This window comes from Scomber scombrus, chromosome 3 (genome assembly GCF_963691925.1).
Source record: "Scomber scombrus chromosome 3, fScoSco1.1, whole genome shotgun sequence".
NCBI classification, from domain to species: domain Eukaryota; kingdom Metazoa; phylum Chordata; class Actinopteri; order Scombriformes; family Scombridae; genus Scomber; species Scomber scombrus.
Window position 1 is genome coordinate 1,378,056 of NC_084972.1, and position 14,832 is coordinate 1,392,887.

The 14,832-nt window shown below is 38.8% G+C and overlaps 1 protein-coding gene across 1 annotated transcript in view; it reads left to right on the top strand.

Annotated features, from left to right (window-relative positions):
- The window catches only part of ptprga (protein tyrosine phosphatase receptor type Ga), a 472,388-nt gene that overhangs the window by 13,337 nt on the left and 444,219 nt on the right, over positions 1–14,832 (top strand). The window lies entirely within an intron of this gene.

A 14,832-nucleotide genomic window follows, 5' to 3' on the forward strand; every position in this document is an offset into this window, starting at 1 on the left:
CTTCTCTTAAACAATTATAATAATGAACACATCTGTACACATATGTATATGTAGATATATAGATATATATGAATTTAAAGCAATATGAAACCAAATCAGTGTTGTCAGTGGGACATCTGCTCAAGCAGCAAACATGAAAAAATAAAATCACTCCTAGTAAATTATTCATGAATATAATAAGTTATAAAGACAAACTATATTATATTTTTACATATAAAGATAAAAAATGTCAAAGGCACTAGCCAAAGCCAAAGCTGAACAATGGCGTTTAATACTGTGATGACTGTTTAAAAAGTGCAGGTGCATCTATCAATTTATAAACTGACCATTCAGTTTACCTTCACTGTTCACAAGGCTTAAGCTTTCAGAATAAAACCAAACTCTTATATTCTTTTTTCTTATTAGCAGATATCACAGTGTAAGTCGTAGCATTGAATTGTTATACACACACATTCTTATAAACAAGCTTCCACACAATGTTGGAGTATTATAATTGTAAAAGACGTAATAACACAGACATGTCTTAGAGAGTATTCATTCTCATTTGACTTTGAAGGCATTCTGTGTGATAAAGTTTCATTTACTGCACAGTGCTGAGGGAAGCAGGGTATTTTTGCCATCTGACTGGGCTGCTTCAACCCCAGATATCCACTCCACTCCTCCAGTGCAGGCAGTGGGAATAAAGGCAGTGAATAAAGAAGAGAGAGGGAACGAGAGAAAATCACTACATGCCAAGAAGTGTTGTGTCACACACACAGAGTGGAGAACAGTGCAGAGCCCTCCTCATTAAATTCTTGCAGTGGCGTTGGTTTTTCCACTTTAATGCTTGGGAGACGCTGGCTTCTTCCTCAGAGAGAGATAGGGACTTGGGGGCCACCAAGACGAGCACATAGCCCAATTTGTCTTAATTCCAGGGGGAGGTGGTTTAAACAGAAATGCCCTCTCCTCTTTCTTAATCTCTAGTGACCTCTCCCTCTCTCTATCTTACATCCCTGTCATGCTTTAAGCTCCCTTGCTCTTTGTGCTGTGTCCTCTTCGAGCTGTCTTATTTGACTTCATGTTTTGTGTTTATCTCTCAATCTTCAAGCCAATTCTCCCTCTGACCCCATGTGAGATAAGAATGGCAGAGGATTTTTCCGCACTACGACTCAGTTCACTTTCTTTTTTAAAATTGCTTTAGGTCCCTGTGTCGCCACAGATTGGCATGAAAACTTAGATTTGACATCCGGACCACTGACGTGCATGCTTGTTGGGCATGTCATTTTCAAATCAAGTAAATCAGATTCTTTTTCAAGACCAGGACTCAGTCTTACATTCATCCATGGAGTTTATGTGCCTGAGTGGGTAAAAAGACAGCCAGTGGAAGTACAAAAGGGGCAACAATGTGCAAGTAAATCAAATTAACATGAGTAGGAAATGGATGTTTGTTGGATGTATGCTGGTGAACTGTAAACATACTTCATTCAATTTAGTGTCAAGTCAAACCACCAAATAAAGCTCAGCAATACACCCTTAAGATGAATAAAACTCTTGATTTCAGAACAGGAACAGGGGGCAGCTGTGGTGAAGATCAGGCTGTGTGATATCACAGTAAGGTCTTTAATAACTGCTATGAAAAGTGTTTTAAGTGTTATATGTGTGGCAGAATGACAGAATAGCAGATAGTTTGGGGGTGTCAGGTTAGTGGACCTAGAAAGGACTCTTTTATGCAAGATTTTAAAATAGTTATTACATTTTGGCAGGTTGGGAATAGGAAGTTTGTCTATTTGAATATTTTTTGTGGCTTGGAGTCAATGTTACTTTTTTCATGAATTCATCTTTTAAAAATTGCCAGCACGAAAGTATCTGAATTAACAAATAATCAAATGTTAAGCAGTGGAAAGTGATTTATTCAGACTTCTACAGAACAAGTTTTAGTCAGACTTTGGATGGAATTATTTTTAAATATGAGGACGCATCACTCTGTGTAATGCCTTCCTTTCATCCAGACGCTTTCATTATTATGATTATTCTTTCACTTTCTCATACAGGGTAAATGAGAGGTACATTAGTTTATTCTAAGAGGTGGTTTGGCCATAAGGTCTGGTCCTTGACTAAAATGGCCCTTGTAAATCTTGATGAGTAAAAGTCACCTTCTAAGTTTTGCAATAAAATAGTCCTTGATTTGAGATAATGTACAGTAGGTTCTCCTTTTGAAGTCCTTAGTCCCATTAGCATTACATCAGCTAGTGGGGCTATTGAGAATAGCTAACACTAGAACCTGTGTGTAAAATAAACAGGTGGGATTGGAATTAGTTGCATTCAGAGTGTTTGTACTTTGTTGCAATGAATCAACTTTGAAGATGACCTTGTGAGTATTGAGAGAAGCAACCCTCAGGTCTAACCAGCTTTAATTATACAAATCATATAGTGATATGTTGTAAGGCTGATTCATTGATATAAACTGTCCTTGTTCAACCTTGAAGATGGCCTAGTAGCCTTTTAGACTGCATAATGTGTTTTTATGAATCATCTACTGTCCAATTATATACTGTTCTCTATGCATTCTGGATTATCATAGCACTAATCAATCTAACTCATCTAGACTAGTGCAGGTGGTTGTTTCTTAATTCAATCCAGGAGGTTAGGCAATGCAGAAATACAGGAAATTTGTGCTCAAAATACTTGGCTTTTTTCTCCCCCTGAGCGACACCAAGACCACTCCTCCGCTAATTCTATCTTTCCAAGGTTTCTCCACCATTTTAAAACATAACCAGGTATGCATGCCTAGGGGTGGCACAGTACTAAGTCATTAGGGTTCATCCTCTGTGGAACATGAATGTTTGTATCGATTTCTTTGTTGAGATATTTCAATTGAACCAATCTGACAGACTGAGCCAAAAAGCAGGGTCTTCATTGCCGTCCCTAGACCTCCACCATTGGCCTGGCTAATAAAACGTGGCAGTTCAGCGGTGAAGGGAACATGCAGCAGTTCCTCTGACACAAAGAAACATCGGAGCTTCCTACAAAGAGAAGTGAGAGATGGTGACAAAGGAGAAAAGCTCCACCTGCAGGGTGAGCCAGACAGCTGAAGTGAAGTTAAAATGTATCCTGTCAGTAACATGGACATGACATGGTTGCACTAATGAACAGGTTTGAGGTTCTGATAGCAACTTTGACTTCTTCTATAACGTGGTCACACTCCACTTATCAAGGATTCTTCATTTCCTGTAATCACTTCCACCTGTCTTTCCCTCAGAGACATGGACAGAAACAGGCCTGGTCAGGTAATCCTGCAATTTTTGATTAAGAATCGATGTTTGAGTTCAGGTTATTATAATTGAATGGTAAAAAAAATACTGCTTTCGGCAATTTAAGCAAGTCAAATTGTCAGCGACTCCCGCCACTGAGAAATGATCTAAGCGGTCTTATTATGCTAATTCCAGAAGATAATGACCTAAACCTTTAAACTGGCTGTCATTTCATTTTTGCAGAGAAATCAGCGCATGCAACAGTACAAGTACATCTGAGTGGATGTGTAGTGCAGCTGTAGTTTGAAAGCTAACTAAAGTGAAACAAGGAATGGTGGTTTGAGCAGTGTGGAGGGCAGTGCTGTGAGTTCTATCAAGAGTCTCAGTTCATTGGATTGGATTTGTTGTCAAACATGCAACCTTATACATTTATCATGTGACTGAATCCTTTTTGTAATGTATTTGACAGCTGATTGGAGGGTAAATCCAGCCATTACACAAAGTCGTCATATTTTCTCCTGTAAGGAATTCAAAGCCAAAACTTTTCTTATCAGCACATAGATCCCATCAGTGACTGGCCATGCCAGACAATGGTCATTTAATAACTATAAGAATGTAAAAGACTGGTCTAACTGGACACACCTGCTACTGGAATAATCAGTCAATTAATTGAGATTGAAAATGTACAATTTTCCAACTTTATACATACTTCAAGCAACAGCAGTTTTAATAAAACATTTGGTCACTTCACTTTCACTTTCTGTAATGTGTGAAGTTGTGTCTTTGTGTTTTTGGGTGTTCTGTTTGAAGACATCACTTTGGACTTAAGGACCTTGAGATGGGCAGGTGAAAATATTGATTAAAATAATCAATAGATAATGAAGTTAATTAATTGCATATCTTCTCTCATTTTATTGAACAGGAGAAGATGTTCATGGATAATAAATGGATATTTTAACTGGCTTCTGTCTCCTTCAGTCTCGAGGCTTGGGTTGCCCTCTGTGAGTGCATGGCTGCTAAATTTAAGATTTCCTGAGCAGGCTGCTCACGGTGTTTGGCTCCTTGCACCAGATGTTCAGCAGATGGGATTCACTAATATCACCCCAGGGTGCACAGGTTTCCACTCTAGCTCTCTCAGCCTCGGTCACTCTTTCGTCTGTCGTATCTCTGAGCGTAGCTCTCTTTCATACATTACCTTCTATTTTGTGATCTTCTTAAAAACACTTGTGGAATTGGATCTTCCCCTCCTCTCCCTTTGTGTTGCGACTTTCCTCTGTTTTGAGATGCTTGATGAAACTGGAGGAAGGACAGAGAGGGAGAGAGGTTTTCAGTGCTGGATTGGGTGAAGCTTTCCTCCATTCCTCACTGCTAGACAAGCACCCGTGTTCCACCTGAAACGCCTTTGGATTTACGCTGCAAACTGCAGCCATCTTTCTTCCGTTAATCACCTCGGGGCTGGGTGCTCCGGCTCACCACGTCCCCAGGCCGATGGATGACCCGCAGGGGAAATCGAATGGAAACCAGCCAAGCCTGACGCTCCTGAAGTACTTTCTAGGTACCACAGCGAGGGAGAGAGAATAGGACAGCAAAGTAATTCAGTGTGTGTACCAGAGGCCAAAAGAAGAAAAGAAATCCATCCAATTCAATACAAGTTGGAATTTGTTTCTTATCCAAAGACAAATTCTTATTTGCTCCAGATAAATCTTTAATATGTGATTTAACATTTTTGAATGATTTCAATGTCCTCTTTCTGTTCTGCCTTCACTTAGTGTTGCTATTCAACTTATTTTCATTCTCAACAGTTTATTATTTAGTGCAAAACATCTTCAAAAACAGCGCCTTGGTAGCTGAGTGGTTACCACGCACTCCACATAATGTCAGCATCCCTGTTTCTATTCCAGCATGGGACCTATGCTGCAGGTCATTCCCCCCTCTCGCTCCCTGTTTCCTGTCTCTCTGCCAACGACTGTAAAAATAAACAAAAAGGCAAAAAGGCCCAAAAACGAATCTATTAAAAAAACAAAACAATGCCAAGTGCCAATCACAAGTTACCCGAGCCTGAGGCGACGCCTGCAATTAGTCAACTGTGTTTGGACCAAAGGGATTCAATAAAACAAAGATTTAAACCTGATACTAAAATGATTATTAACTTACATGATCAATGAATCAATTACTGTTTTAGGCCAAATACATTTCTTCTTTTTTAGTTAATCTATTGTACAGCCATGACATCTCACTGTGGGGCCGTTTATATACACTGTATACACAGCATTGGTTTTGTAAAAATGAATGTTTAAAACAAGAGGACTGACTGATACATCATGATGAGGTAATGATTAAGACTTGTCTTGAGGGTCTTTGCATGTCAGTTGATATTGCATTTCCATTGTACTGTTTTCCATTTTTGTCAATAATTTAAGAAAACCAGATGCTCTTAAAACCAGTCATGGAACAATAAGCAGCATGTGGCCAGTCTTTGTTTGTCTCATATCCAGTGCCTGTAATGATGTCAGAGCTGTGCCCGCCTCATAAGAACAGGTAATGTCCTCTGTGGAGGTAAACACACACAAATACATGCATTTGCTTTCAGTCCAACAACTTCTGCCTCTCTCCACTGCCAAGTGCTAATGAACAGTGTTTGGATGAGGAATAATCTGTTGGAGCTGTGTTGGTTTGCTTCCACTACAGGGCATAACCATTCATGTTTGTTTCATCATTTCAGCGAAATAAGGAAAAAAAGAATAGTGAGTGCTTCTAAAAGGCACTTAGCATGTGGATTTGCTGTTATCTTAAAAGAGGAATGGATATGAATATGCACTGATGGTTGCACACATGAATTGTTAAAAAAGAAGGTTTAAGAATAGGATTTGTGTGTAATTCAGTTTTATTAGGAAAGCAGTGCCATTTTATTTTCACACAGCAATAGACAATATGTTAACTCAGTCAGATTTACTTTCACTCGACCCTGACTTGATTAACTTCATACTTTACTGGAGGGATATACAGTTGTAGTCAGTACACTTTGACATCACTTTTAGGTGATGTGCAACATATTCGTGTCATGTCTCTTGTCAAGCAGTCAACAGCGCTTTGTGAATGATGAAAAACGAAATAAAAGCTGTAGCCACCTGTATTTTGACACACATTCTTCACAAGTCTGGTTCAAGGTCCTGGTTCAAAACTGATACGAATCAAAGTTTAACTGGAGTGTGAGTCCTGACATTGATGTGAAGTGATCCTCTGGAGAGAAGATGTCTCATTCTGTTGGAGTTGGAACCATAGAAACAGTCAGTCCATCCTGATTGTACAGTGGTATTATAGAGTTCATGTTCCTCCATCACAAGTCAGATTTCACAGTAAGGTACATTTTGGCGGTTAATAAGCAGCAGCTGATATGATCTGCTGTGTCCATGTTGGTCACTTTAGCTGCTAGCTGGATATTTTTTACACTGTGCTACTTGGTATTCTCACTCTAATTTTCACTTGTTCATATGAGCATAATGCTGCACTTGTAGGCTGTTGTAAAGGAGAGCAGCACTCTAACACTAACAAACGCTGAGGTGGGCCAAACAAAGTGCAGCACAGTAATGAAAGGGTCTACATTTGAGCACCTACTGATCCTTTATGCCTGGATCAGCCCTACAACTGAGCCTTAGGATCAGATTGGAACATCCCTACCTTTGACCATGCTTATGATCTTTAACTGGCCAAATATAACCATAGAGGTGGCAGATCCAACAACATATGAGTCATTTTGGAAGGCGCTTAGCAAAAGTTAGTCTTTAAAGGTGAAGAAACACAATAAAGACCCAACATATGAATAGAATGATATATGCAGAGGATTATGTTCTCCCACCACACCAGTAAGACACATTTATGACGATGAAGCTGAAAGTTCTCTGTTCCCTGAATAAAACACATTGGTAACTAGAGAGAGCTGTAGCATCAAATATCAGGTTTGGTTTGTGTTATATTCCAGCTGGCTACAGTTTTAGTAGCTGACACAGCACAGTAGCTGTCACTCATTGAACACCAGGAAACCTGATGCAGGTGGTCCACTGGCTCAGCGGGTACAACTGTCACCTCACTGCAAGGAGGTCATAGAGTCAGATCTTCTTGGTGCTGGTTGAAATTCTTAACTACATTTATATGTTGTTTCCACCATGTCCCTGGTTAGAGGTAGTGGAGCGCTGTGGTATGGAACACTAACATCAGCGCAAACTGATATGACGACATCATCATGTGCTGCTTTGAAATTGCAGCTCATTAACTCATCAGTGTCAGAATGTTCATTTAATCAGTAACCTAATCAGCAGCTGTAATCCAATTCTCTGTAGTGTGATTTACTAACTAAAGAGTGTCTGACACCTCTGTAGGTGAACAAGCAGGAAGAATGGATGGAAGGACACAGCTGGTGCTCATACTAGTTATTATATATCTGGAACATAGTCGTAAGCAAACTTATCTTAATAAAATATGTACATTCTCATTCTGGTGATCATTAGAATATAAAATGAGTTTGGTGGTAAATTATATTTCTCATGATAGAACCTTAAACTAAGTAGGGAACTTTGTTAGTTTGTTACAATTTTATGTAAAGAGAATATGTTTAGAGTCTCTTTTCTTTTTAAAGTAACATTGCAAGTGACTTTATTCTCTCTACGTGTCAGGGAGTGGCAGGTGAGAGCTGTCCTTAAATTGCTAAACTGTTACAAAATAGATTTTTAATTTGCTTCTGCTGAGTCATTTTCACTAAAAGGACATCTGTGTAGTCCCAGAAGACCTTTGTTGGAGATCTAATGTGGACCAGTGGAGGCTGGTGACTCAAATTTTGGGAAGGACAGGAGGGAAACCAACCCGTGATGTCATGTTATTTTACACTAGTAAACTACTTAGCTCTATCTACTGTCTTATGTTCAAGTTATGTTCTTACATTCAGATGCCGGCTGTGCTTTAAAAGGGCAGGTGCTCACAGTTAAAAAGACCCAAAAACACCAACATAATTTATAGTATAAGCTGTTGAATTTGGCAAGTCATATTCAAACAGAATGTAACATGGAATCTCAATTGCTTAACAACAGTCATTAACAGTCCTTCAGTGCTGCTCCATTAAGCTAACTGTTGCGATGGCTGATGCAAGTTGCTATCTGCTGCTTTATTTTTTTTTAAAAAGGGAAAAATAAATATTTAAAAAAGGAAATTTGGTTGAAAATACCTAAATAAAATGCAGATTTTAGTGATGTAGCTGAAATGTGCTACTGTATGATGCTATCTTGAAGATGACATTTGGAATCTGTTATTGTACCAAAGTGATGTCAATATTGTATCCTGGTTGTTAATAGGTTGGGGAGGACCTCCTCTGTTGGAGCATCATTTTACGTGTTTTGGCCAATAACAGATTACATGAAAAAAAAGAAGAAGAACATTAAATTGATAAAAGAGACCCCTAAGAAGGACAGCAGGAGTCCTCTGCTCTCCTCTCATTGCTTCACACACACTATTCTTTCCCCTCCTGCCTGCCCTGCAGCTGTCACTGTTGAAGCATTTTAATAAGAATTTCAATAATGGATTTTTCCCAAAGAAAAGATTATTGAAAAAATGATACTGAGATTTGATAATGCTTTATTTCAACCAGAAGTGTTTATATTTTGATTTCAAGAGGGATAGTAGTAACCTCCTCTGCCTCTATGGACCAGCCTCCTCTAGTGCTGACTGTTTGCTTTGGTATAGAGCACTGATTTTAATGGGAAATGTAAATCTTTTACTAAAATGTAAATGTTCTAAAGAATACCAAGCCGTATCAGTATTCTGAATACACACTGACCAATAACTTTTCCATTTAATGCTGTCCAGAACACCACCACTGCCCAATGCCACCTCAATAATTAGCTTGAAATACAATTATAACCTATAGATAGATGGATAGATAGATAGATAGATAGATAGATAGATAGATAGATAGATAGATAGATAGATAGATAGATAGATAGATAGATAGATAGATAGATGGATGGATAGATAGATAGATAGATAGATAGATAGATAGATAGATAGATAGATAGATAGATAGATAGATAGATAGATAGATAGATAGATAGATAGATAGATAGAATTCACTAACATCATGTCTTGTTTTGTTTTTTTGCTTTGCCCTTCTCCTGACCCTCTCTGTATTTGTGTCTTGTATCTGTGTGTAATTTGCTCTGCCCTCATGCCTGCAGCCCTGTTTTGGGCTGTAGCCAGTGAAAAAAGCCTCTCAGGCGATGTCACTCCAAACACCACTGCTGTGACATGATGTTGACAGGCACCAGGCGAGCCAAACCAAAGCAAAATCTAATTACCATTAAACCAGGGAGCACTGCTTTAGCCAGCAACATCACTCCGAGGCCTATTAGCCAAAATTAGCACATGTGCTTGCACACATTAAAAACGCACACATTTTTTGCCTCGCTCGAAGGCTCTCCACAGTCACACTTTTTCTCTGTCCTTGCCAGAAGCCCCCTTTTCACACTCCTCCTCACTTTGTTTCAACTTTCAGGAGGTGAAAATCGAAATCTTTGGCACAGGGAGTGCATGTTGTCTCATCTGGACGGGCTTTTCTTACATCTTTTTTGGTAACGCTGCCTGACTCGCACATTGAATCTGATATCCCTGTTGGAAGTGATACACAGCTTGTCCATTATGATATGTGTCGGGCTTTGATCCCAACGTGTTCTGAGCTGTACAGTAGGTGGGTGAGGATGATGCATTACATGTTATGCTAGGAAGACACCCCAGAATAAAGGCAGGGGCGTGCACACACACACACACACATACACACACACAGGCGTTTTGGGTTGCAGGCTAAGTGTTTTAAGCTGCGCTGTGGATGGCTGGTAACACAATATCATCATGTTTCCTCTTGCCACCCTTACTGGTAGCTCAGTTATAAAACAAGACATTGAACTTTGCAGCATGGACAGCAGACCACAGCATTATCACCTAGTGAAGACAATGCATAGCTCCACTCCATAGGGAAAATAGCCATGCAGAACTATGTCTAATATGGTTCACATTCACAAGGTCTCAATTCAATTCAATTGAATATTGATTCAGTAGTATTGATTCAAACCTCCTAACATTATACAACATTTTAACCTTTACATTAACAATTGAAAGCAGTTACATGCACTCTTTGTGTAACATGAACAACACAGTGCAGCAGAGATTCAGAGAGAACTGATGTTTTAAATTGTAGATAAATAAATGTTTGATGGATAAATTCAGCTGTTTCTTGCTGTTTCTTAGTATAAGTGGGTCATGAAACATCACAGAAAGAACGTGTCTTTAAATCAATTCTAATTCTAATTCTTCAGTTTCAGCTCTTCTCAATCTTAGCATTTAATGCTTGCTAACATGCTTTTTTTTTTTTTACCATGCTTGCATTTTAACATGCTGTGTTACAATGTAAGTTTGCTGTTTCCTTGTTCAAGAATTTAACTGGTGATTTTCTACATTTTTCCCACTGTCAACGAATCTCATGTTCAGAGTCAACCCAACAATAAGTTCATCGTACTAACAAATGTTATGTGTGTATCTAAAGCCTGATATATATCTGTGCTGCAGACCTATGTTTAAAAACATGTTCATGAGTCACACTAATGCACTGGATAACATGCAGTCAGGCACATTTCCATGCATGCACAATCTATGTCTGCCATATTGCTGTTTTCACTCTTTTGAGATGTTTCTAAACAGTATACCAACAGTCATGGTGTAGCTTTTAGAGAGGCCTAAACAAGATTTTCCTTATCAGAATATGTGTATTTTTAAGAACATATTTGAGAATAAAATTCAGATAAAAATGACTCATAACCACTGAACAATAACACAAATGGTCTGTTATAGAGTAATACACAAGAATCTTGTTAAAGCTGCAACAGGAATTCATAGGGGAAAAAAACAAAAAACAATACCTACCAGCAAAGCTTTGCATTCAGGACTATATCCTGTGTGTACATTTCACTGTCCACCCTTCATTCTCTCTCCTCTCCTACTCTCTTACTCTCTGTGCTCACTACCTGTCTCTTTCTTTGTCACTCTTCATTATGTCTCCAGCCACTGTGATAAAAAAAAAAAATTGAATACAATTAGATACATGTTCTTCATGTCATTGTTTTGCTTGAGATTGTATTGTGTGCAGCACAGTGTGCACTACTTGGTGCTCTTTCTCTGTCATCTCTATCTCCTTCTTTTTCTCTCATTCACATCATCTTAAATCTCGTCCAAAATGACAGATTTGTTTTGTTGTTTTCTGTGTCTCAGTGAAGAAAGTAAAGACAGGATCTAATGCTGAACTGAAAGAAAAGCATTTAAAATGTCTTAAAACGATTAAACCTATGTTATATATTTTGTTGAGTCAGTAGGAGTTCATTGTTGGTTTGAGATTTGTTGACAACAATAAAAATGTAGAAAATTGGCAGCCATATGCTTTAAGCTCAATGTAGAGCTCAGATTGAAAGACAAGCTGTCTTTGTCATGAACTAATGCATACTGAGAACATTGAACTGTTGCTAAAACCACCACAGGATGTTCATGTGAAGGCCACGTTACATTGTAGAAAACATTATAACACTAATGTGAAAAGTGTACCTGAAGCAGCTTTATTGAGAGGCAGCACCACGCTGTGCCACATGGAGAAGAGTCAAAGATGGAATGGGTGGGTGGGGGGGGGGTCATCATCCATCATCATCTTGGTTGCTGTGGCTACAAAAAGTTATTATTCTCCGTTAAACCCCCCTCCATTCAATCCTCCACCAGCAGAGGAAGTCATTGTTCAGAGGTGCAGTGATAATTATTGGAATAATAAATGTGTCGTGTGTTCTCTGTGAGAGCCATTTCTGAACTGCAGAGACACGTGTCAAGATTGATCCTGTCAGCACTTCATCCTGTTCCACAATACCTGCACACTCACATCCACATCTAGCTCATACTGAGATACAGGAACATGTTCTTTTTGAAGTGAAAATTAAATTCCTTTGAAAGTGATTTGGCTTCAGTCTGGATCAGCTGTCTACACAATGTTTTAGTGTTGGTGCAGGAGGAGAAAACTGGACTTTCAGTTATTTTCTATAAATTAGTCTTTGAAGTAGAAAACAAATTATATTTGAAAGTTTTATTCATTCATAAGTCATTATTATTATGCTTTATTATTGCTCCTCTTCTTGACCCTGGCTTATTTGATCAAGCCAGTGTTGATGTTCTCTCATCTAGTGACCCTCAGGTGTATTTGGGATGTGCAGACTGTGCATGAGTCCCTTTTAGATCAGGTTTGTCTTTAAATAGTATCAATAAGATATGTGTGCTTCAGGTTTGGGAAGCTTTACCACAGGTCCATATCAGATCAGATCATTTTGGACCCTTAGGGGCCCCTGTGTGTCTACTGCAGGCTTGATGAATGTTTGTAACCAAACAGAAATACATTCATACATTATTATTATATTATTGTTATGAACAGAATTTGTTCACAAACACACACACACACACACACACACACACACACACACACACACACACACACACACACACACACACACACACACACACACACACACACACACACACACACACACACACACACATTTTATTTCATTATAAGTGGACCTTTTGACAGACATCTGTCCTCTAACCTTTCTTTTACGGTCTACTATTCAGCAGCTGGATTGCCTTTTTCATGCAACTTCTTTAGAGGATTAAGCTCCTGGACTCTCCCCCCCCCCCCCCCCCAAATTTAAGTCACTGATAGACACTGCTTTTTAGCTGTTGCCAGGATGATGTGCTTTTTTTGTGTTTCTATTTTTCCCTAATCCTGAGCTACCCCAGTGTAAGCCATCGGGAGCAGTCGACATGCTTATCAACTGAAACACACAAATGTCATCTTTAAGCTGTTTGTGTGGGCCCCGATTGTGTCTTAATCTTTATTTTTATGAGTCTCTATTGAGATGCTCATCTCTTCTGATGATTGTGGGCTTAAAAAGTGTGACAAATAGGGCAGACTCCTCATTATCGGGGTTCATTTGAATCAGTGTTTGGGGATTGGTGTGTGGCTCAGAGTGCATGTACTTTGTGCTCACATGTGTGTGCGTGAAATCGTCTATTTGATCGTAGACGGGCTGGATTTGAGCTCTTATCGCAGACAGGAGTTGGGCTATAGCAGCAAATCAAAGGCATGACGCTCTGTGCACTCCAGACTCTGGACTCTCAGCTCAGTCAGGGAGTGAGCCTGAACACCTTATCAGGTTGACCCAACCTCAGCCTGTCGCAGCCGCCCGCCTTGAGCCGCCTGGTGCTTCCGAGCCTTTGGAAGCACTTTGAAAGAGCCCTCTCTGATGTGCGACTGAAGCTAGTCTGAGCTGTTGACGATTGAGCCGACTGCTGGCTGCTGATACTCATTTTCCATCGCACCAAAAAAGACCTTCACCTTAGAGAGAGTGAGTTAGTGTCATATCAAGACTTTACCCTGAAAATCCTCCTACTCTCATACAATATTTATTTGGAAAATCTTCTTCTTCTTCTTCTTCTTCTTCTTCTTCTTCTTCTTCTTCTTCTTCTTCTTCTTCTTCTTCTTCTTCTTCTTCTTCTTCTTCTTCTTCTTCTTCTTCTTCTTGTCATTATTATTATTATTATTATTATTATTATTAGTAGTAGTAGTATTATTAGTATTATTGTGGTGATTGCAGCATCATCTCATCATAATAAATCATAAGTCATAACGGTGACATCAGGTTCTCTAATGTGGTATATTTCTTTGAAGGCTGCATGATGAAACCCATTTGGAGAGTCCATGAAATACAAAAGTCTGTTCTCAAGACATTATGACACATTACTGATGAGACCAAGGTGTAATTAAATCAGTATTAATGACATGGGTGCTCCACATTTCAGAATAGTATATTTGGCTGACTGTTTGCTGCCAGACGTATTTGCTGGTTCCATCTTGGATCCTGTTCCCAAAATAGCCACATGTATTAATAAATCTCTTATTGAACCCTTAACCTCTCCTCACTCTGTTTATTATCTCCTTCCTCTTGTTTTATTATCAAAGAGTTAAGATGAAAACATTCAGATAATTAATCAGATAGCTGGTTTTAGTTAATCGTTACATACTGTTCATATTCTGATTCATAATTAGTCTCTACAACAATTCACATTCATAAATTCTCCATCAGTCATTAATAAATGTTTGATTAATCCTTAATGAAGCTGTATTCTATTAATTTAGGGGGGAAAGACATTCACAAATATGAAGAATACACCCACATGTTTGAATGGTGATTTTTGAAATTAGTTTGACAAACACAGGTCAAATGTCTACACAAACAAAATGTGTATCACATTCTAGGATCAGGAGCTCCAGTATGTACGTAGCTTAAGAACAAAATAAAGTGCAGTAAAGAAGACAGATATGTATTTAATCAGAATTTCATATCTGCTGTTGCTCATTTCATTTTCAGGTTATAGTCTGGCTGTCACACAGTGTTTCTGTTTGTGTGTGCATGTGTGTGTGTGTGTCTTATAAAGGATATTATATATAAGAATTCCTTTTCCATTGAAAAAATAAAGT